Genomic DNA, 25,736 nt, shown 5'->3' on the forward strand with positions numbered 1-25,736 from the left:
CTGCCTCAACAAAAAAATTACAGACCAATTGAATAGAGAGAAGGAAAGAGCAAATCAGTGGGGGGAAAAAGTAGAGGAAGAAAGAATAAACAATGAAAGAATGATACAAGAGCTGCATAAGGAATACAATGATATAAACTCTCTCAAAGGCAAATTGACTGGATCTTGGAAACAAACAATGAGGTTTATAAAAAAAAATATTTGGGAGCAAATAATGCAGAATGCTGACCAATTGTGTCAGTTGTTTGAATTGATTGGAGATCTTAGTGTACATTATGTGAAGTTGACTGCATGTTGGCATTACAATAGAAAGGAGATTGTTGGCATTTCAATAAGGATATTGAGAAGGTTGTTGGAAATTATTGATATAAATGAAGAAGGATGATTACTATCTTTATAATATTATTTTGTCATTGATGTCAAGAAATTGATTTTCTGATTCACTATGAGGTTGCCATATCTTAAGAAGTATGTATTGATGAGAATTAAGATGTCGGTAAGTGACACAGAAAGAATGTGATAATGAAGGGGAATAATAAGTTATTCAATGGGCAACTATTACCGAGTTAGACAATGATGAGATCATGTTGTTTTGATTGTTTTGATATCCTACATATGTTGTTGATTGTAAGGTTAATACTATACCATATCACCAGGCAAAGAACCTAGTCAGTAAACCCTAAGGAACCTAGTCGGTAAACCCTAAGGTTATCGATATCGGTTAAAGAATGCAGAATGTCTACCGAGTGAAGTTTAGTATTTACCGAGTAACAACCGAGTTATGACAAATCACATTGGATGGATAAAAGCATTATTTAATGAAGGATGCTGATGAGTTGGAGATGAATAGATGATTGGTATGCTGTGCATGAAGTTTGTTAAGGATCTACGGCAATGGAAAATCAAGAGGAAGATCTACAACACAGATTGAACCGCAATAACCTAGCACAAGTTCCTAGGAAGGAATGCAAGTTCCAAGGTGAGGTAAAACGTTTTCAGATCGAAGGATACATTGAACCTAGTCAAGGTTGATGATCTAATGGCCAAGATTGATCAAGGAGATTAAGCGGTTAGCAAATTGTTTATAAATAAGGAATCGTTGATAAACAATGTATGTGGGCAAGAGTAGGCACAAGGATGCTACATAGTGATTACCGAGCACAGAAGCTTGAAGACCTGTTTGATTAACAGAGTAGGGAGCCTAGCAGAGGGACAAGATAAGTCCTATGACAAGATTGTTTTGAGCAAATAAGAATCTGCTTTAGCATTTTAGATGTGAAGTTGCAGATATATTTTTATTACTATTATTTTGTAAAGTGACAGAAAATCTCTTAACCGAGTAGACTTAATAGTCTTATTTGTAAATCCTTTAGCAAGGCAACATTCTACATGAGTGTTTGAAATCCTTTGACAAGGTCACTTCTAACAAAGTGAAGATCCTAACAGATCTGAGGGAAATCCCTTAACCAGGTCACATCTAGCAATGTGTTTGTAATCTTTAACAGGATTTGATTTTAATCGAGCATACTCTAGAAGAGAATATTTCTTAGTGGGTCCGAAATCCCATAGTGGTTTTTCCCTATTTGGGTTTCCACGTTAAATTTGGTGTTATATGTGTTATGATGATTATGTGTTTATGAGTTAGCATGTTTAGCAGTTTTTGGTTATATTGCTGAAGTATAAGTTACCGAGGTTGAATCTGTTGATTTTATGGAAGATTAAGTTTGTATGATTCACCCCCCCCTCTCATCTTGTTAGCTATTGGCATCAGAACTTTACACTGCATACATTGCTTAGAATAGATAGTTGAATTTAAGAGAGGAAATTGCAAATCAAATTTTGCAAACAGTCTACAAATCCAATGATAAATATTTGGCATTCAAGGGAATTCATGATCACATTGATGCCTCAGTAAAGGATTCATCTTTCATTCAAAAATGTAAGAAACTACGAGAATCACATGAATGTTTGGATAAGGCTGCAAAAAACACGAAGAAGCTACATGGAAAGGTGCAGAGATTGACTAAACTTGGTTTGTTGATGAGTTTTGATACAACACAACAATACATTGGAGATGTTGCTTTCAAAAATAAGACGAAGGAGAAAATGAATCATGATTTGGACCCATTTCCTAATGACATAAATGAGGATAACTTTCTTGGCATGACCAAACCATTGATAACCTTGAATGTAGCTTTGGTTGAAACATTGATGTCAACTTCCACTTTGAATTATGAATTGCTGACAAATTTGCAAGTCACTTACTATATGTTAGAACAATTTGGAGTTCCATTAGATGGAGAGTGGAGCATGCTACAAAATCTCATACAATGATTTCATAATATGTATTGTGTAATTTGTATTCCCAAATATATTCAGACTTACTGATTTACTTTGTTTGCAATTCCAAGAATATTGTAATATGTGAGGGTTTTTAATTCCAAGACTATTATAATATTATAATTGTAATTAAAAATAACAAATATGTATTATAATTCTAGAAGCTCGTACAATGATTTTATAATATGTATTCCCAAATACATTTAGGCTTTCTGATTTACTTTGTTTGTAATTTCAAGAATATTGTAATTTGTCGTGGCTTGAATTAACTCTGTTTTATCTTTGTTTTATGATTGTATGAATGTTTTGTTGTGACTTGAATTAACTCTGTTTTATCTCTATTTTATGATTCTATGAATGTTTTGTTATGGCTTGAATTAACTCTATTTTATCTCTATTTTAATTCTGAAAAGGTCCTTAGATCCAAATCAGAGTGGAAGGAAGACCTTAGTGTTGGGAGGCTTTTGAAATTTTTTGCCGTATGGTTTAGGATTTATCTTCTATGTTTTAAAATTTTTAAGCCTAAAACCTTAAACCCCAGGTCCTAGCCACGCTATATTCTCTTTTTGATCTATTTTAGCGGTGACCCTTGGCAGTCGGTTTTTCGGTGTCTTAAGTTATCCATTGAGGCCCATTATGTTATCGTATGACTGACCCTTTTTGTTAGCCATCTGGTATGCCCCTCTTTCTTTTTTTGTTTAACTGTCCTTCATCTTCAATCAGATTCACGACCAGTGTTTGCACGTAGTTGCGTGATTAGATTAATGGGCTGACAAATGTTAACTCCGCAACCCCGCCGCTTACGTGGTAGATGGGACCCACTCAAGCTCACTATGCATATATGTGGCCGTTGACATGGTGGAAAGGTGTTCCTGACACGGTCACATCCTTTGTAGTTTACGAAGTGAATAATTTGGCAAATATCAATGGCCAGAAGTGATTACGCAACTGCGCAACGAATCAAAGATGCATCCAAAGTCTAATTCTGCAATGCCGCTATAGATGTGGCATGTGGGACCCGTGAAGGCTGATGGTAAATGTCTTGACCAATAAGACAAGATCATATGGATAGCTAAGCCATGTAATAAGAGTGTGGGACCTAGGCCCTCATTTTCTAAGTGCGCTAAAGAGAGACACTTTCAGAGGGGATCTACAGTTGAGATTGTCGTGCGGTTGTACGATTGGGAAAAGGTGCATGACCAAGATAACTCCGCAATGTCGAGGAGGCTTAAGAGTTAAGTTGGTAACGATGAAATAAAAAATATTAAATCTACTACATGCTTGCTTTCGACACCGACTGACCATCACACCTGCATACGTGCCCGCATTAATGAATCCATTTTGCTTGTTATGATATGAATTTTTCTGCTATATTAACATCGATCTCCTACTAATTCATATTTTTTTATTACATAATGCTTTTTGAGATTCAAACTTAAGACCTTCCATGTAGGAGGCTTGTAGCTAATTTGTATTTATAGCGCTCTGCATATTCTAAAAATTGTTTTGTGCTTTTTGGTATCATAGTTAGGGTTTCTAAGAAGTGATTGTTGTCTGCACTTTCATTACACTCCCGCTAGCTTTTGACCTTCTCTGCATATTTCCAGATTGTCAATGCTCATTGTTGTTTGAATGTCGTAGGATTTAATTGGAGCTGAATTATATAATCTTCTCATTTATGTTAGTCTATAGAACCCCAACCCTAGGAATGACATAGTCTTCTAATTTGGGGAAGAGAAAGTTCTTTGAAGAAATAATTGCATAGCTCCCTGGATCATTAGAGACACAAAAGAGATCCAAGCCTGGGTCCCGACCAGATGAATTCATCATTGATCACTCTATTGGAATCAGGGATGCATTGATTCTACCATTAGGTTTCAGTCTATGGAGGAGAGGCTACAAGAAGAAGGAGACAATTCCAGTGTCCAACATATGAAATTGCAATCTGGCAAAAATTGTGGTGCCAAATGTCTATGTTACTAGAGAGATTGTGTCCAGTGAAGGTTGCAGGATAACAAAGATCACCATAGATGCTATCAATGAAGTGTTCATGCTCAACCCTGACACATATTGGGTTATTGATCCCAAAGAGCTAGATATGGAGTATAAGAAAAATGAGCTCTTGTATAGAACAAGATTGACATCATTCAGGCCTGTACACATAAAGGGAGATGATAGAAAGTTGACATCAAAGTAGACTGCCCCTTACATCATAGACCTATTAATCAATAAATTTTTGGATACATATTATGCTTTATGTCAAGTCTGTGTTGCAAATGTAAGGGACCTGATTCCAAACTAGATGTTGATGGTTTGTATGGATATCCAAAGCAGGGATATTAATAGGCCTTTCGAATATGCTTCTGTGGTAGCTCAAGATTTGCATAATGCCTTATGTGATTTCAAAATGGGAAAATAATTTTTTTTTAGGTATTACTCTCTCCTAATGCATATACTTTTGTTCAAAGGTCTTAAGGTATGGCATCCTAATTTGCAAATTGTAACCACGACTAAAGGAGAGTTGCTTCCTGTTCAAGAGTGGACCTATATCTGGGACTCACATATGAATGAGTCAAACTATTTGGTCTTTGAAAATTTCTTTGTGAGAGAGCTTTTGAGTATTTTGCAGAAGGAAGTTAGGTGGGGTCTAAGCCAAAAGGCTAAGGAATTTCTTAGACCAAAAGCCCTTAAGCCTGAGTTAGGTATCAAGGACCACACAATCATAAGGGTTTTTGGTAGTCCTGTTACTCCTAGGATTTTGCCTATTACTGTTTAGGATAGGGTGACCTTTTTAGAAATCATGCATCAATTAAATGAGTCTGATAAGTCTTTGATGAGCGGGTCACACAAGAAAGGATCAATGATCCCATCACAAGTTGTGATTGGGATGTATCACTTTTTCAATGGGAAAGCATATGATATCTTGGATTTTATACTGAACAAGTATAGACTTCCCCGAGCTAGATATAGGTTTTATGAATTTGAATGGTTTGTCAAAAAGTTTGGGAAGGCTAAAACACCAGAGCATCAATGGGATGAGGAAGATGATGAAGACCTCATAAGGAATGCATAAAAATATGAGGAATTATTAAAAATAAAGGAAAGGTGGTATAAAATCCAATATGAGAAAAATAGAAGAAAGAAGGAGGACAATTCTTACTCTCCAACATGGGAGATGCAACTAATCCCAGAAGCAAGGATGAGAGCAATTTGCGCTACTTATATAGATGTTGATAGAATGCCCCTGTCTCATGAGAGATCCTACTTGGATGTTATTGTTGGCAATTGACACTCATCCGGTAAGGGTTAATGGCTTTTAGGGTTGTCATTGATGGCAACTCTTCTTTAGGTGATTGGAACTCATCTTTAGGTGTAAACATTCTACTAGATCCATTACTTTGTTTTGTTTGGCTTAACTGGCATTCATTTTTTTTAATCGACATTCACTTTGCTTCACAACCGGCTAAGTCCTGATCCTGGTAACGTGCATTTGGAACTCGGTAATGGATAAGATGCGACTAGGAGATCTTAAGGCCTCGATTATTTATTTCATGGATTTCATGGTAACGTGTGAAGGCCAACATGATCATTGGGATTATGTTTGAGATTCATTATGATTCAACAACCGACATGTTTATACTTTTCATTGAAGCTGACATGGTGGAAGATTGAAGGATATTTAAGGAGATCCTTTCAGCAATAGATCAATGAAGTTGTGGAATGTGAATTTTTGGTTGTGAATTATTCAGTTATTTTCGACATGCATTTTTGTCAGCGATTAGAAGCGTATGTGTGCAGTTTCACGTGCACAACATAACCGGTAGCAGAACAGGGCAAAACATAACATCAACAAATCGATACACAGTGAAGGTTATCAGAGCATGAACCATAACTCATCCAGCATGGTCAGATGCATCTTATAAGTTTATTCTACTTTGTGATTACTTTGTAATGTTTTGTAAGTCAGCGAGACTTCTCATTCTGTGTTTGAAAAGTGATCTCTAGATGGTTGTCTTGATTGCATGTGCAATCCCTTTCAGGTAATATTTGTATACCTTGATCAAGTATATAGATATTGTGGGTATCATCCCCACCGTGGTTTTTCCCTTTTCAGGGTTTTCCACTTATAAATATTGGTTTTATGGTGTTTCCTCTTTATGTGTTATTCGATGTATGCACTTTAATTTTATTTACTAGTAACTGGTTAATAAGCAATAAGTTCAAAATTGTCATTACTGGTAGAACACTAATTTACCCCCCCTCTCAGTCTTTTTGGATTCCAACAATTGGTATCAGAGCTTGGTTCCTCAGAAGAAGTCTAACCACTTGAGGAAAATCCAGAATTTGTTCTCAATGGAAACCAGTCTGCAGCAACAGCTTCGACTTGCTCTTGAAAATCTTGATAATGAGCAGATAGAGAACAGTAAACTAAAAAATGAACCGAAGCAAGCCATAGAACACATCATTTCATTGCAAAGAAAGATTTCAGTTGTTAAGGCTAAGAGAAGGGAACTCTGTGATCAATTAAAAAATTAGAACAATGATGAGGAAGATGCTATGAAGGATCAATGTCAAAAACTCACTCAAGAGAACACTATCTTGGAGAATGAGATGCAAGCCCTAACCATAAGAATGTGCAAGGAGACCGAGGATAGAAAGAAAAATGAAGAAAACCTAGCTCAAGCATTGAAGGACAGATCTGATGAATGCAATAGACTGACTCATGAGAATGATATGCTGAAATTTGAGCTGACCCTGTCCTGGAACAATGAATAGGAACTTGAGAGACAAATTATAATCATGAGAGATGACTTGGTTATTGAAAATGAGTACAAGGATAAGTTCAAGGATAGCTCTACTAAAATTGATGAACTATTGAAGAATCAGAGAGATGCTAATGACAGGAGAGGTCTTGGTTATGAAGAAGGAGAAAGCTCTGACACTACACAACAAGATCAATCATTTGGATAGAAGCAGAATCATGTCAACAACTGGAACCAAAAATCACTAGTAAGACAACCTAATGCTCACAAATTCAATGGTACATGCTTTGTTTGCAATAAATATGATCATTTGGCTAGTTAGTGTAGAAATGGGAATAATCAGAACAATACATCATTCACCGGTCTTGGAAATGTAAGATGTCATGCATGTAGAAAATTTGGACACATGGCTAACCAATGCAGATTAAATGTAAATCAAGGAAATCAAGGGTTTAACAAAGCAATTCAAAAGAACAATATTTTCTATTATGCATGCAATAAGGTTGGACATATTGCTAAATATTGTAGAAGTAAGAACCCACCGACAACTAATGGAAATACAGATGAGAAGGGAAAGGCAAAATTGGAAGATATATTAGGAAACAACATGAGAAAAGATGGGTAAGAAGATATGATACACAATCGATAGATCACCTGGTAGAGTCATCGGGTCCTACACTGGTAGCAAATACAACCGGTAACTAAGGCACTTTGTCTTAGGGGTGGGAAAATCATTGAAGATCATGCAAATAACCCGGATTGGATCTGTAGTCAGAGAATTCTGATTGAGGATGGTACTCAGGAAATTTTAGTTGTTTACCAGAACCTACTTGCAGACTATGTAAAAATTAGGGTTAACGACGATAAAAGGGAAAAGAAAAGTTATTTTTGTCACACAATGATCAAGCATTCAAATGAGTGATTTACAGAGTGATTCAGGGTTCAAGGTGATTTGTGCAAGCACTTTATTTTCAAAAGCAATTTCATCTCCTGACAGTATCTTGAGGTATTTTTCATTTGCAAAAACCCTAGTTTCCATATCTGGTTATTATGGCTTCTTCATCATCCAACATTGACACTCCTTTGGTGGTGAAAATCAAGAATCGCCCCCATCTTGTTTTCAAGAAACATCCTTTCAAGTCACTTTTGGATGAACCATTGGGTGCATTTTTTAATGTTTGTCATGGTATTCTTCACACTGAGGATATTAGGGCATACATACATTGTAATATTGAGGAGCTTAGTGGATATGAGTTGTTCTGCATTTTCACTGAAAACCTAATCACCGACAATCAGTTGAAACTGGAATTTGCACACTTGCAGAGGAAGGGTTTCACTCAGTTCACAGATTTTCCTACTTTTGATGAGGCAAACTGGGTGCGATATGTTTTCAGCCGCATTCACAAAGAGTTTATCTAGTTGGACTGTCTGTACAAGATTACAGAGGAAGTGATTAAGAATTTCACTTGTTTACACAGTTGGAGGTGTACCCAACCCTAGGTGCAAGCTTTCTAACACTGAACTGAACAAGCTAACTGACACAATTTTTGATGGACGATCTATGAGGGTTGATGATGTGAGGGATATTGATGTCAAGTTTGCCACAATGATTATTAGTTACAAGGTCTACCAGTCTAATCGACTAAACTCTGTCTCTGACAATAATATTTTGGTTTCTCATCAAATGGTTAAGGAGGATGCACACTATGATCTTTGCAGCATAATGCTGAAAGAATTCATGACAAACCTCTAGAAAATCAAGGAAGACAAAAATAATACTTTTTGGTATGGATCTTTTTTTATTTGTCTGTTATTTTACTTTTTGGGTACTGTACCTAGTTTTGGAAAGATTCAATGGGCTTTTGACTGCGCAGTAGCGTCTCAGATAGGTCAAGTTTTGGATAGGCAGGGGGATAAGCTTAGTAAGGAAAATTTATGCACATTTTTCAAGACTTTTCAAGAAGAAGTGAAAAACAAATCTAGGATCCCTAAATCTATAGTAGAAAAATATAAGGATACTATATGTTTTATGGTCAACAAAGATGAATGCATGATGGAAGTTGTACAACCAAGAATAATTTAGATCATGCCAATGGGCTATGAGGTGGACAAGGCCACACTGGATGCTTATGCACAACACCTATTGCAGGCACCGGTAGATGAAAAGGAAGAAAAATTTAGCACAACCCAAGAAAAAGGACTTAAGGTTCACCAGGAAAAGGTTGCACTAGAAATGAGAAAGAAAATGACTAAGGTTGTAGCAAAATCTCTTATTGGTGAAGGTCATGACAGGGCAGAAGTTGAACAAAAAGTTAACATTATTGAAGCCTGTAGGAAAGAAGAGATGAAGCAGAAGAGGAAAGAGGAAAGGGAAGCCCAGAAAGAAGCTCAGGCCACTCCCAATGTGCTCCTGGTACAAACAAAGATTTCCAAGAAATCGGAAGCCCCATCCACAGAGCTTACTTCTTTTAAACTGACTAAGAAAAAGGTCGCCTGACAATACATGACTGTTTCTTTGGAGGAAATAGAATCAGATGAGGGTGTATAGGAAATTCCAAAGAAGAAAGGTGTAGAGAGGGAGAAGAAGGAGGAGAAAAATAAAGAACCCGCCAAAGAGACTCCCCGGAAGCCCAAGATAACCATTGTACATAAGAGAAAACCCAAGTCAAGTGAGCAGTCCCAACTAGAAGCAAAAAGGAGAACTAGTAAGAAGAAGTTGGAAGCTCAAGATTTAATTGATCAGATTATTAATGATTAGAATTTATATAATACCTCTTTATTCTTTGATGAATTTGAGGAGAAGGACAAGAGGAAAATTGAGGAAGCAATTCTTTTATATCTTGATTCTTTTAGTAGGGAATTGATTGAACTTGAGAAAATTTTGCCTAAAGAATTGTATAATAAGTTAGAGGCCAGAAAATTACATGATCAAACTCTGGAACAACAAATAAAAGAGATAAAATTGGTCAATCTCTGTCCCACAATAACCCCTCCAGAGATGACAGATTTAATCAATAAAACCGGCTCATCCGAATTTAATCCCAAGCACAAAATAAACAGCCTAACGTTGGAAAGATTTGAGGAGATTCAGAAGGAAATTGTAGATATTTGGGTGAGAATTCTTTTGAGTTTGGGTTATGACCCGAGTCCCAGTTTTTTGCAATCTCAGAATATTCAGTTGCCAAAAGGTCAACAACTGACAGAACACCAAAGTGTACATACTGAGAAACTGACTAGCATTGTACCGGTTAGTGAATCACATTTTGCAGCAGAGGATTTACAGGCTGATAATGTACAAATTATGGAGGACATAGAGGCACATATAGATAAGGATAGATTTAATAAGGGTGCATAGGATGTTCAAGATCTGGATAGGGCACCAAGTGGCGAAGCCATCGGTGCACAAGAGATAGAGATAAAAGATTTGAAGGTTATCTCACTAGTAGACAAGGGTAAGGAAACTGTGACAAAACTCTCTTCCGGCTTGGCAATTGACACTACAACCTTAGCCAAAGGGAATTTTTCACAAATTTCTATCAGTTTTGATAAACCCTATCACAAAATGTCACTGACAGATAAAATTTTGGTGGCAACAACTCTTCAAGCTCAAGCAACCTAGGAATTGGCCCAGGTAGACAAAAGACAACAAATTATTTGAACGCAGTTTTGAAGCTTTGAATCGGTTAGTACTAGAATTTCAAGCACAAGAGAGCGCAAGCTCATTCGGTAAACTTGAAGAGATTATCAATTTTATTCCTAAGCACTATGATTATTTATTAAAAAAATCATTAACAAAGGCTGAAGAAAATTTTATTGCGGCCCGGAAGTTAACATTTTTGCAAATGATTGAGATTGATATAGGTAAACTCCAAACTTGCTTGCAATCCATTGATGCAGCTTTGGCAGAAGGAGGTAGTGTATATAAGACTTGTTTATATTTTGGTAAACTCACAACATATATAGACAAGCAATTGTCAAATTTTAGGAACAAATTAATTAAAATTTCCAATTCTTACTGTATGTGGGAAAAGTGGTTCGATGAAATGAATATTATGAATTCAAGACTAGTCCACACACCAATGGGACTCTTGGTGCAAGTTATGGAGCTGCATGGAATAGCTCAACTTCCCAAGGTATGCTCCATTGTTCTATATCTCACAAGACCCCTTAAGCCAATTCCTTTGCTCTCAGATCACTGACCAAAGTGACTTAGGGATGACAATCATGAGAATGAGGGATGTTCTGATCAATCTAACATGAATGCAATCCTAATGTGCATGATATTAATGAAAGATGAACTAAACTAGCATGCTTATGATGATAAGATGAAAGGATTAGTAACAAAACTATCCTAGCATGCTTTACTAGTTTGAGATGATTATTATGTGATAATACAAATGCCTATTTTAAGATGCTATCAAGATTATCAAAGAGAGGCTAAATGCTTGATTAAAATGATTTAGATTAGATGCTTAGTAAAATGTCTATAATTTTGATGCTAAAGACTTGGATCATAAATGGAGGAAAGAGAGCTCTATGTATAGGAAAAATAGGGCAATGAAAAGTCAAGATTAGATGATATTATCAAGGGTCAGGATTGAAAGTTATCAATCCATGTTTACAATTCTCACCAATGAAATGGTGACAATTATCAACATAAGACTGCTTGAGAGGAGATGCAAGAAGCATTAAATGCTTGAGAAGACCTCATGGTTACCTTAGAAGGTAAGGGTTAAGGTTAGATTAAGAAAACCCATTGGATAAAGCTTTTACCCAAAGGATAAACTCTTGTGCAAGGGTTAAAGGGATGACCATAGTCAAATCAATAAATTCTTGATGAGACCCTAGGGTTAGAATAGGGTTGACTTAGGCAAAAAGTCTCCGACCATGTAAGAAGGTTGAGTTAACCATTAATGGTTATGTAAGAGACTTAAATGGTTAAGTTGTTGAAGACATAAAGCCTTTAATGGTTTTCAAAGACTTTGAGGATTTGAGAAGTGACTTCCCTTTGCTTAGGGATGTGACAATATTTAAGAGATGGATTAGGCTAATTTAGAAGGGATTAGAATAATTTAGAAGGGGTTTAAAGAGGCAAGTGGGCGATGTAGGAGAATGTTGGCATATGCACACTCCAATGAGACATTGTAGGTGATTGAAGGTTTTGTCATTGATGGCAACCTTACAATCCTATGGCACCGGCAAGGCATCACACTGGCACTAGCAAGATCAGACTCTACACTGACACTCAGGCCACCGACATCGACAGAGAAAGGAAGCATACCGGCACAAAGGCCGACAGGATTTTTGTTATATTATATTTTGTTTATTATTGTAAAATCTTTGTAAGCCAACTTGGCATCATTGTATAATGAGTCATATATATGAGAGATCATTATAGAACATTTGTAAGTAAGATAGAAGAATATATTTAGGCGAAATAAGGCAGACCTATTATGCAAATTATAGGTTAATGGTTTATGTAAGAAGCAGAGCAGAAACCGGTACTGGATCTAGCATTATAAATGCTATTTTGAAGCAGTACAAGACACTGGCTTTGTATAATCCATTTTTGTAAGTCAGTGAGACTTCCCATTTAGCAGTGAGCTCTAGGCAATTGGCCTTCCTGCACGTGCAGGCCCCTCTTGTAAGTAATATTCTCTTATTGGCCAGTAAGTGAATATTGTGGGTCACAAATCCCACTGAGGTTTTTCCCACACCGGGTTTCCTCGTTAAAACATTGTGTTATGGTGTGTTTTTCATGTGGATGCTTTTAATTCTGTTTATTGCATTATTTCTTGCATACCAGTACACCATTATAATATGTTCTACATGCTTTAAGTTAAGAAATTCAATTCATCGGTTAGATACTGATTCACCCCCCCCTCTCAGTATCTGTGGGAATCCTAACAATTGGTATCAGAGCTTGGTCCTCTATTTATAAAAGCCTAATAGCTTGAGGAAGATCTTGACATCGGTAGAGATGGAAAATCTGATGAAGCAACTAGAAGCAGCTCTCTTAGACTATGATGCAGAAAAATTGAAAAACATCAAACTAGAAGATGATCTAAAGGCAGCTCAGGATATTATTCAAGCACTTCAAGAAAATCTTACTATTTCAAGGAACAAGAGAAGAGAACTTTGTGAAAAGATGCAAAATGAGAATGATGAAAAGGAATCACTTAATGATATGATAAACAAGCTGAAACAAGAGAACATGACAACAAAGAATGAGATGCAGGATATGACTATGAGATTTTGTAAAGAAATTGAAGATAGAAAGAAGAATGAAGAAGATTTGACCAGAAGACTAAGTGATGCTGCAAATGAAAACACAAGACTTAGCTATGAAAATGATTTGTTGAAGACATATCTGATGCATACTCAGAATGACTCCAATGAACTGATGAGGCAGAAAGAAGTCATAGAAAGAGAACTAGATACTGCAAATCAACATAAAGAGAAATTCAAGAAAGCTCAGAGGAACTTGGTAACTTGCTGAAGAATAAAAAACCTAAAGGTGACACTTCTGGAATTGGCTTTGAAGTTGGTGAAAGCTCCGGTACTGCAAACACATAGGATCATAGCAAATCGGTAAGGCAACCTAATGCTTATAAATTCAATGGAAAATGCTTTAACTGTAACAAGTATGGTCATAGAGAAAATCAAAATAGATCTAGAAATTATCAGAATATCAACACACCCACTGGTCAATGTTCAAAATGCAACAAAGTTGGTCACAACTCTGAAAATTGCAGAATGAATGTGAGATGTTATGTTTGTGGAAGATTTGGACACCTATCTAATCAATGTAGAACACGTACCGGCATAGGTTGTGGGAAAGCTATTTAGAAGAATAATGTGACTTGTTATGCATGTAACAAAATTGGGCATATTGCTAAATTTTGTAAAAGCAAGTCCTCACCGATAGACAACAAAGGTCCTAGTTTGAAAGGAAAAGAAAAACTTGAAGAGGTTAAGAAAGAATTCTCAAAACAATGGATTAGAAAGTCAGACCTAAATATTGTTGGGAATACTCCTCCACCGGTAGAACCAATCAACACTCCACTGGTAGGACAGAGTAGTGCTTCACCGGCAGGACAGAGTAATACTCCACCAGCAGGAAGCTCTTCATCAAATTGAAGAAAATTTTCTTGAGGGTTTGGCAATCAAATGAGACATATGCTATAATTCCCTCTATTAATGGTGAGAAGTTGGAAATTACTTCTATACCAGCAGATAATGTTAAGTGACTACTTAACCAACATGCATTAAATGTGGTAGTTGGCAAAATTGACATTATAAATTTGTGGTTTTGGCTCCATTTCACTTCACCGAGCATTCAAACATTCGAAGAGTGCAAAATTTGCAGAGCTAAGGCATTTTGAGCAAAGAGGCAAAGCACTTCAGCAATCAATCCATCCAAAGGAAGAAAAAGGTATTTATCATCATGGCATCCTCCTCTGCACCTGAATTCATAGAAAACCCTATAGTAGTCAAGGTTATAAAACGCCCTAGGCCCATATTTCAGCTAGTTCCCGAGGTAGCTAAGAAAGATGACAATGTAGGTGCTTTTTCCCAAATTCCAAAAGGAGTTGTTTTTGTAGAAGATCCCCGAATATACATTCATTGCAACATAGAGGAATTAGGAGATGAAGAAATTAAAAATATGTATAAGACTGTTATATGTGACAATTCTGGTAATGTAAAACCTGAACATAAAGTTGTTGAAACCCTAGGATTCACTGAAATCCTCTGCATTCCTGAATTTCCCAAGGAAGTGATTAGGATAGTTTTAAGCAGGGTACATGGTTCATTCTTTTGGCTTGATTCAGTTCACAAAATTACAAAGGAAGTTGTGAAAGCAGTAATAAGGTTACCTTCCACTGATAACAGACCAGACAAGACTAAGAAGGTCTCCAATGACCTAGTAATGAACTTAACTGGTGCAACATCAGATAGAAGGTCTCTAAGGGTTAATGATGTGACCGATATAAATGTGAGATTTGTTAGCATGATTTTAGGGTACAAAGCAACTCATGCAAACAGACTTAACTCAGTTTCCAGTTTATACATTAAGAGTGCTTATGACATGGTTAAAGACAATGTAAAAATTGATGTATGTGAATGGTTAAAAGATGAGTTGATTGATAACTTAGGCAAAATCAAGAAGGATAAGAAAGGAACTTTTAGATTTGGAAATATACTTGTATGCTTGATGCTACACATAACCAAACAGGTTCCCGGTATAGGAAATAAGAACCTTGGATTTGATATACTGGTAGGAAAATAGTTAACAAACCTATTCAATAACATGGGTGAAAACAAAGAAAAGAATATTCATGACTATTTTCAAGCACTAAAGGTTAGGATGAACAAAAGAATCAGACTATCACAGAAGATTGTCAACAAATACAAGGATGAAATATGTTTTGTGATAAAAAAGGATGAGATCTGGATGGAAGCAGTCATCCCAATAACAATTTGGGTAACAGAGATGGGCTATGAGACTTATGACCACATCATTGAAACTTATGCTAAAGCACTTCTGGAAGCACCAAATGAACCAAAGGAAGAAGCATTTGGTAGTGCTGAGACCATAGAAAGTCAAATTCAATCTAAGAAGAGAGTGAAAAAGGTTGAAGCAGTTGTGAGAAGAGGTTCTAGATAGGCTAAGGCTATTAAAAAAGATGTACTGAAACAAACCGGTATCACTGAGGATGAGTTAGGAACTCTATAGCCCGAGACTCACCTATCACCGGTAGCTACTTCTTCGGAGAATGACATGCCTGCAAATTTCAAAAGAGTTGTAAGGAAAAGGGATCCTTCACCGACATCCACACCCTCACCTAGAAGGACTAGACAAAAACAACAGGCAGTGAGGTCTCCGGTTAGAAAGACAACACTAAAGAAAAAGTTGACACCAAAGAAGAAGAAGACTAAACAAAATATGGCCCCTTTTGACAAATTGCTAAATGAAATCACAGAGGAAGGGAAACTCAAGAACATAGGAAAGGTCTATGATACACTGTCAGCAGATGAAAAAGAACAAGTTGAAAACAATGTCATTTTACACATGGACATCTATAAGATGTTCTTAATGGAAGTGATAGATGAACTACCAAATGAATTGTTCAAAAGACTAGAAGCAAGAAGACAAGCTGTTGTAGAGCTTGATAAGAAAATCAAAATTGAAAAGTTACTTGCTGTTTACCCAGTAAAATCACCTAAGGAGATAGATGACTTAATTGCAGAAGCCAACTGGTCAGTATTCTCTACTGCACACCGGCATATTGCATTAATGGTTGGAAGAGTGAATGAAGTAACAGAAGAAACAAAAAATGCATGGGACATATTCATTGTTGAGAAAGAAAAACAAGAAGAGTACAGGAACCCCAAACCAATAAAGGTATACCAGAAGGAGAAGGACAAAGGAAAAGGAAAGGTCAGTGTACCTTCGAGCATCAAAGTAAAAGACAACTTACTCCCACCGCCTCCAATTACATCACCGGTAACAACTACTGAAGATCAACCGACAGATGGGAGTATGAACATAGAGGATACAAATCCTAATCCTGAGGTACTATACACAGTTGATGTTGATACACAAAAGGTCAACATTATGATAGACAAAGATACAACTGGCAAGACAGATATGGCTAGTGAGCCACCGACAACTGACAACATTGACAATACTGAAAGAAAAGTTGAAGTTTATAACATAGAGAAATGGGTAGAGACTGAGACTGAGAAACAAGTAGAGCAACACGCTCCAGAATAGGAATAGATTCACATGGAAATAGTGCCACCGGCAATAGGAGAAGATCAAAAACCACTACTTAAGGAAATGGAAACACAGACTGACCTACCAGAGGTCACTACAAGCTTGGTTACTTCCTCCACTAGCGGAATTTAGAATGTTGGTTCCTCCTCAATAGGTTACAAATCAACAAATGTAACTGAAGTACTTTTGGACTCCATCAAAAGGATAACAGATTGTAGTTCACAAGCTTATAAAGCTATAGATGACACAATCCCAATTTTGAAGATGATAGCTCCTAAATGCAACATAGATAATAAAGATTCTTTAAGCCAACTTGACACTTTGTGTAAATACATCACTAAGAACACAGTGACTGTTGAGCAAATAAAGGAAGAGGCATTGAAGGATAAGTTAGAAATTGAAAAGCAAAAATTCTTTGAAGATCAGATAAAGAAGTGTACTAGGGAATTTGACACACTTCTACCAGAACTATGTAACTTATTGAAGGAATTTAAAACTTTGTACAAAGATACTTGTAAGACAAACTTTTTGACAGTAGACATAGATAAGAAAATGAGCAAGGTACTGGATGAAATCAATAAACTTGCTGACAATTTTGTTAACTCACCTGATACATTATCAGTTTTTGAACAAAGGATAACAAGTTTTGAGGAAGAGTTACTTTAGTTAGAAAGAGAAAAGGAGAGAATAGTAAATATGGCAAAGAATTTGAGACTAAGACTGAGTCCAAGATTGGACTATCTAGCATCATTACGGAAGGAAATATCTGAGGCACTAGTATAGGGACAGAGAACATCGACAAAGCATATGCAACACCTCACCGATGCAGTTCAAAGAACAGAGACAACAATAAAGGACAACAAGAAGTTTATAGAAAGTATAAACTTGATTTTGGGAGACCTTTTTCAAATTGTAATCACCCAGTTATAAGGTTGAGACTATAACTCTACTGACATCTTGACAACCTTTTTCATTGATGCCAAAGGGGGAGTAGTAGTATGAGAAAATAATCGGCAGAAGACTTATCTACTCAGGGGGAGCTCTTATATTTTTGGTAAGATATTTTTGGAAACATTTTTGGATTACGAGTTTTGGATACACTTTTGAATTTTCTCATGAGTGTTGCGATCAATGCCAAAGGAGGAGATTGTTGGCATATGCACACTCCAATGAGACATTGTAGGTGATTGAAGGTTTTGTCATTGATGACAACCTTACAATCCTATGGCACCGACAAGGCATTACACCGGCACTAGCAAGATCAGACTCTACACTGGCACTCAGGCCACCGACACCGGCAGGGAAAGGAAGCATACCGACACAAAGGCCGACAGGATTTTTGTTATATTATATTTTGTTTATTATTGTAAAATCTTTGTAAGCCGACTTGGCATCATTGTATAATGACTCATATATATGAGAGATCATTATAGAACATTTGTAAGTAAGATAGAAGAATATATTTCGGCGAAATAAGGCAGACCTATTATGCGAATTATAGGTTAAGGGTTTATGTAAGAAGTAGAGCAGAAACCGGTATTGGATCTGGCATTATAGATGCTATTTTGAAGCAATACAAGACACTGGATTTGCATAATCCATTTTTGTAAGTCAGTGAGACTTCCCATTTAGCAGTGAGCTCTAGGCAGTTGGCCTTCCTGCATGTGCAGGCCCCTCTTGTAAGTAATATTCTCTTATTGGCCAGTAAGTGAATATTGTGGGTCACAAATCCCACTGAGGTTTTTCCCACACCGGGTTTCCTTGTTAAAACATTGTGTTATGGTGTGTTTTTTATGTGGATGCTTTTAATTTTGTTTATTGCATTATTTCTTGCATACCGGTACACTGTTATAATATGTTCTACATGCTTTAAGTTAAGAAATTCAATTCACTGGTTAGATACTGATTCACCCCCCCCTCTCAATATTTGTGGGAATCCTAACAGAGAATGCAAGTGGATGGAGGGTAATTAAAATAAATTGCTTTATTTCAACAAAATAGATGCAAGTGGAGGATTTAAATAAATTAGATTTATTTATTTGAAGTGAACAATTTAATTAAATGTAAATTTAATTAAAAAGAGTAGAAGGGGGATTTAATTAAATAAAGTGACTTATTCAATTAAATGATATGAAGGGCCTAGGTGAATTTATTTAAATAAATTGAATAACTTATTTAATCAAATAGATGAATGTGAATAATTTAATTAAACAACATTTAATTAAATAGAAGAATAAGGATAAAATGAACAATAAATATTCATTTAGGAAAGTGGTCATTTTTATACGTCTACATTTTGCCCCTCTTTGAAGTGACGTGTGTGCACATGTTGATTCAAAGAAAATTGATGTGTCGCCAACATTTGATTGATGTGATGTTGTGTGTCGAAATGTCGACGTTGTGCCCTAGATTTGATAAATGGTGTTGATAATGCCTCCTTGGGAGATGAATCAAAAAAATTGAAAATTTGATTGATTTGATAATTGTTTGTAGATTTGATTGCATTTTGAAATTTGGTCTGTGTTTAATGCACGCCAATTGATTCATCTCCCAAAAAATGATGTTTTCTAGGGTTACAAGCGGGATAACGAGAAAAATACATGCCCCACCTACTAACCCTAATTTACTTTTACCCTATAAAAAGGTGAAAAGTGATTTCTATGATGCTAAAAATGTTGTTAGTATAAGAGGCATACACATATAATGAGACAATAAAATCATAATTGAAAAGCTTAATTGAAAACTAGATTAGAAATGCAAACCACAAGCCTTCCTTGAAATGTCACATTTTCCTCTATTCTTGAGGACCTTGAAGGTGCTGGATTGATGGGCTCTTAGCAGAGCAATGACCTCCAAAGTGGCAACTCAAGAGTTGAGTAGCTATTTGATCATGATTGACTATAGAGATGATATGAAATGCATGATTTAAGAAACTAGATTAGCATGCTATGATAAATCCAAAAGCTAAATGCTAGATAATTGAAATGCAAATTGCCTATAGTAATGATGCCTAAATTGATATGAGATGGGATCCATATTGCTCCAAAATGGGAGATATTTATAGGAATTCCAAGGCCAAAGCTGAGGTGGCTGGAATTGATGGTCCAGATTTGATCTGAAGATATCAAGGGCCAAGATTGAGGAAGTTGGAGAAGAGGTTGGAGGAATGGACACTTGTCATCTCTGTGGTGACAAGTGTCAAGGAGCCTTGCTCATGAGAGGGAAAGTGTCCAAGGGAGGGGACATGTGGAAAAAGTGCCATGTGTCTCAAGGAGAGAATATCCACACCATGGGAGGTTAGGATAAGGAGGCTAGAATGTGAAAGATAGGATAGGGTTAGTTAGACCCAAGATTAGATTGAATGGGTTAAGTTAGGGGATGAATAGGTTGGGTGGTTAAAGTTAGGAGCCATGTGCTCATTTGAATTTAGAAATTCAAATAATTGGAAAATGGGAATTAATCTCAACAAACTTGGGTTTGTTAATCTTAATTAGGGATTAGAAGAATTGATTAATATGGGGAGACATTAATTAATATAGAATTAATTAATCAAAGGGGGATATGAGATGAACTATATAAATAAATCATTTAGATTTATTTACTAGTAGATGAATAGAGAAATTAATTAAATTGCTTGTGAATTCAATTAATTGGGAAGGGGAATTAATCAAATAACTGCGTATTTAATTAACTATCTTCAGACCATTTTTAGTCGTATACATTTTGCCCCTCTTTGAAGCGATGTGTGACGATGCGTTGGTTCAAAGAAAACTTGATTGATGATGTTGCTGATAATTGATTTTAGTAGGATGTAGATTCGATCTTGATTTGATGTGGATTTGGTTTTGATATGATACTGATTTGATTTGGAGATGATAAATCTCGATATGATGTTGATTCGATTTTGGAGATGATAAATCTTGATATGATGTCGATTCGATTTTGGAGATGATAAATCTCGATATGATGCGGTTTCGATTTTGGAGATGATAAATCTCGATATGATTCCCCAGATGCTGATTGATAGATATCGATGCGAGGGTGCCCCCTCAGGAGATCAATTGAGATCATTGACCTTTGGAGTTTTTTTGGATCTTTGTGAAATTAATTTCCTGATAGACCATTGGATGATTCCTGCAACTGTGGTTGATGAAAGTGTGAGTTTTTCGATCACTTTGATGTGGTTCTTGATGTGATGATTGATAGAGTTTGATTGAATTGATAGGATTGATGAGATAGAGATCAAGCCTGGTTTTAGGAATGGAACCTCCCGTATAAGACAAAGATGAGCAAAGTGTCTGGTTTCAGGAACGATATATCCTGTATAAGACTTGATCAAAATGTCTGGTTCTAGGAAGGATTCATCCTGTATAAGACATGATAGAAAGGATCAGATGAGATGGATTGATAGAATTGATAAGATTGATTGGATAAAAAACTGACAGTTTGTTGATATCATGTTGCAGGAAGGTTCAAATGAGATAATGTTGGCATATTTGGGGGAGTAGCATAAGATTCGCGTTGGGTTGGGGAGAAAATTGCATTTTTCAGATGGGTTTTTTGATTTTCGAAATGGGTTTTTTGGATTTTTTTTTTTTAAATTTCATTTGAACCCCCCAAAAAATTTAATTATCTCATGCATTTTTTTTTTTGGTGGGATGAGAAAAGGCGGGAAGGGAGAGGCGGAGGCCTAGCAGCAGCCGCCACCGACGCTACGGGAGGCACTGCGAGCACCACCGCAGCTGCCGACGGGAGTCATTGCTTTGTTTCATCATTGAGCCTTTAAAATGTGGGAAGTGAGTGCAAACATCAATGGTATAATTGAACCATGATGACCTAAGCACTACTTTCCTGGGTTTTGATATTGCAAGTTAGCACAAGCATCGAGGTATAATTGAACCAAGATGACCAGAGTGTTGCTTGTGTAAAACAGGCAGTATTAACCATTTCTATATGCAAGTTCGAAATGTCTTCCATGATACTCTGATGATCATGTCCTTAGACAACTTTGCACATATTAATGATTAATTTAATGACAGTAGACAAGAAAAATATCACGTTCCTTCCTCGTTCCTCTAGTCAACGACATCCTGGAGTTACTCAAAAATCATGATAGCAAAAATCCAAATAAAATAGTTGAACCATTATTGCCAAAGTGTTAAAATCATGAGTCAAGATATATCATCCATTGATATGTGTTTTGTCATGTTTAGATTGATATCTGATAGTTAATGGTTGACAATGTGGTCTTATGTGTAATGTTGGATGTATCTCAGTTTTTCACTTGACAAGTGTTGTCTGATTGTTGTCCTATCTATTTGATTAAACTCAAAATGATCGCAACTTTTTGCCCCCAGCCAGGGTCAGGATTTTGCCCCCAACCTAGAAACAAGCCCTGTTATGATATAGTCAATGATCCAAACCATGACGAGAAAACACCTGGGATGCCTGCGTATGTACAAAGGCTTTATGATGGAGACGAACAATGCTGATGGAAAAGAATGCAAGCAGAAGAATGCGTGAACCAATAGATGGCAGAGCTAGCCGACAGATAGTGCCTGTTTGCCAGGTTTTCACCATCTGTTTTTATTGCACTTTTTCTCATATTTGATTTTTTTTGTGTGTGTTTTTGCTTTTTCACTATTTTTGGATTTTATGCTTTTTCACTGTTTTTGGATTTTCTGCTTTTACACTCTTTTTGGATTTTCTGCTTTTTCACTGTTTTGGATTTTTCTGCTTTTTCATCGTTTTTGGATTTTTTAGACATAAAACTTCTTCAGATGCATGCTATTGATGGGTTCCTCGAGCTGATCTCCATCTTGTGTTGATAGCTAATATGCTCCTGACCCAAATACTACTATGACCACAAATGGACCTAACCAGTTTGGTTCAAATTTTCCTTTCTTTTCTTGTTCTGACTGGTTTCGGGGATTTTCCTTTAGTACTAGATCAAGTCCCCATTGGCAGAAAGGCCAAGATGTTGCTAAAGCATGAAGTTCTTGTGTTGGTGCATGGATCAAATTTCCATGGATCTGACATTGTTTGCATGTTCTAGCTATTTGAAAAGAATCTCGTTCCATAGTTGGCCAATAATAGCCCAAGTGTATGAGTTTTTTCAAAAGGGTAAGACCACTTGAATGAGTGCCACAAATGCCATTATGGACTTCATTTAAGGCCTTCTCAGATTCTTCTTGTTCGAGACATCTTAAGAGAGTACCATCTAGACCTCGTTTAAATAGGGTATCCACGACGAGAGTATAATGGGAGGATTGGCGAATAAAGTTTATCTTTTGGTTCTTTGATAGGTCAAGAGGTAAGGTGTTATCTTTCAGGTATGTGTAAGTTTGGCCATAGCGGGAAGAATTATTATGTCCAATAAGTTGGCAGATGGTTTGGGAATCCGAACAATTATGAGAAGGGTATGACAACTCCTCAACCAAGAATTCATAACGCTTTTGATTTTCCTGTGTTTGTAATAAAGAAGCAAGTGTTGCCATGGCATCTGCTGCTTTGTTATCATTTCTGGGAATCTGCTCAAAAGTGATTTCCATAAAGTACTTCTTGATATCATCCACCAACTTTTTGTAAGGCATCAACTTTTCATCTTTTGTTTGATAGTCATCATTGATTTGATTGATGACGAGCTGAGAGTCTCCAAAGACTTGAAGTTGTTTAATGTTCCATTATGTAGCCATTTTGATAACTAGAATGCCTGCTCCTGATTTATATTGTGTTCCTCTATTGATGTCTGCTCTTGATCTATGATGTGTTCCATTATTGATGTTTGCTCCTGGACTGATATTCGGGTGATGTATTATAAGATCTAGATCGAACCCTGGAATGTCTGCGTATGACCAGGTAAAATTGGTTTGCCATCTTTTGAAGGATTTCAAATATCTTTTCCTTGCTGGTTCTGATAAAGAGATTGCGGTTGGATGTAGATCGATTGTGTCAATGATAATTGATGGTTCTATCAGGATAGATGACTTCTCTTGATAGTACACAGGTAAGGTGTCAAATCTCCCATCTTTCGGCTGCTCGAGGAGGTTTTCACCGATAGATGCGTCCTTTATTTTTACTTTTTCCTGGTCTAATGTTGCCAATAAATGGTTTTTAGCATTATACCTAATATTGTTTTCTTTATTTTCATTTTTGCGACTAGGAGATTTAACACCCACTTGACCTGAAGATACGTTAACAAAATTCCTGGTGAAAGTTGTTGCAGGTTTGATTTCATTAAGATATAAGGATATGACATGGTCATTAGGTAAGGTATCAATGTCAGCATGTCCTTCATTTTCCCAGTCCATAGGTTCAGGATAGCTTAAGGATAAAGGATCTTCAGGGTTGATATGTTTCAGAGATATTGGGAGTCATGATAGAGATGTCAAAGCTTTCAGTAGGTATTTCCATGTCTAGGACGATACTCTCATCAGAATGACCTCGTACAAGAAAATCTTGATCATCCTCGGTTAAATCCATGTCAGTCGTATGCGATTCTGATTCAAGTAGGCTAGTTCCTAATGTTTGTTCTGCATATGTGTGAACTATATCAACACCTACATCTGCATCTTCCCTTTCAATTTCAAGTTGCTCTTGTTTGTTGTTCCATGGTATTGAATATTCTTTGTTCCCTTGATCTTTTAGCTGCAGTTGTTCTTCCATGTTTGACAAAATTGATGCAAATGATTGTTCCTTGGATTGTGTGCTTGAATATGCTTCCTCTCTGTTATGTGAAACAATGATCTCTTGAGCTGATTTCAGTTTATTACCACACTGCACTAGATTTAAGTCGGCTGATATTGTGATTTCCTATCCATTGTATGGAAATTTTAAGCACTGATGATATGTTGATGTAATAACTTGTATGTCTTGTATCCATGGTCTTCCCAAGAGTATGTTGTATGGTATTTCCAAATCTAGGACTTGGCATGATGTTTTTTTCTACAAAGGTCCCACTCTGATGGGTAATACCACAACTCCTTTAGAGGAATTCTCTTCTTCACTATGTGCTTTGATTTTGATCTTTTTCAGGGGATCAACTGCATCTTCTGAATAACCTAGAGCACAAACAAGACTCAATGAGCAAATATTTAAGCTAGCTCCCCCATCTATTAGGACACATTTAACGAGCATTTTATGAATGAGGACTTCAATTTGCAAGGAAGCACTATGGGGATGTTGCAAGGAATGAATGCTTAGATATGAAGTAGATGGGTTTTGAATAGGATCCTCTGAAATAGGTTTGATGGCTATTATGGATATCCCTTGGGGAACATCATCTTTGGGTGTAATGTTTGGTGAGGATGCTATGGAAGGTTTTTGCACTTTTTTAAGAAGTGTAAGAATAGATGCCTTTGGAGAGTTAACTTGCTTATGGGGGGATGAACCATTGCTAGATATAGGTGCGCGATTGTGATCTTTCTCATCCAAATCTTTTAAGGATCTTTTTAATAGTTGCATAAAAGAACCATCTTTCTTTGGATATGTATTTGAATCCCTGTTAAGTTTTGACATGGTTGGATTTTGATTCTGGACTTGTTTGATTTCTTTAATATGTTGGCTTGTTATGCATTCTTATCTTTTGCTTTGGTATGCCCTATTTCTATGATCTTCAGCTATTTCCAATGTTTTAGCGATCTTATGTCTCTGCGCTCTAATTAAAATGGGCATTGTGTTTGATATGTTTTTGTGAGATTTAAATCTTGCTTAATGTGTCGCAATAAGCGATCAATTGTTGAGGTACAAGTTTTAGATGGATAGACACGAAATGATCTTTTCAAGTATTTGCTTGTTTGCAAGTTTTTCAATCTTAGTTTTGGAGTGCAAATTTTGTGATTTTTGATATGACC

This window comes from Cryptomeria japonica, chromosome 3 (genome assembly GCF_030272615.1).
Source record: "Cryptomeria japonica chromosome 3, Sugi_1.0, whole genome shotgun sequence".
Taxonomy (NCBI): domain Eukaryota; kingdom Viridiplantae; phylum Streptophyta; class Pinopsida; order Cupressales; family Cupressaceae; genus Cryptomeria; species Cryptomeria japonica.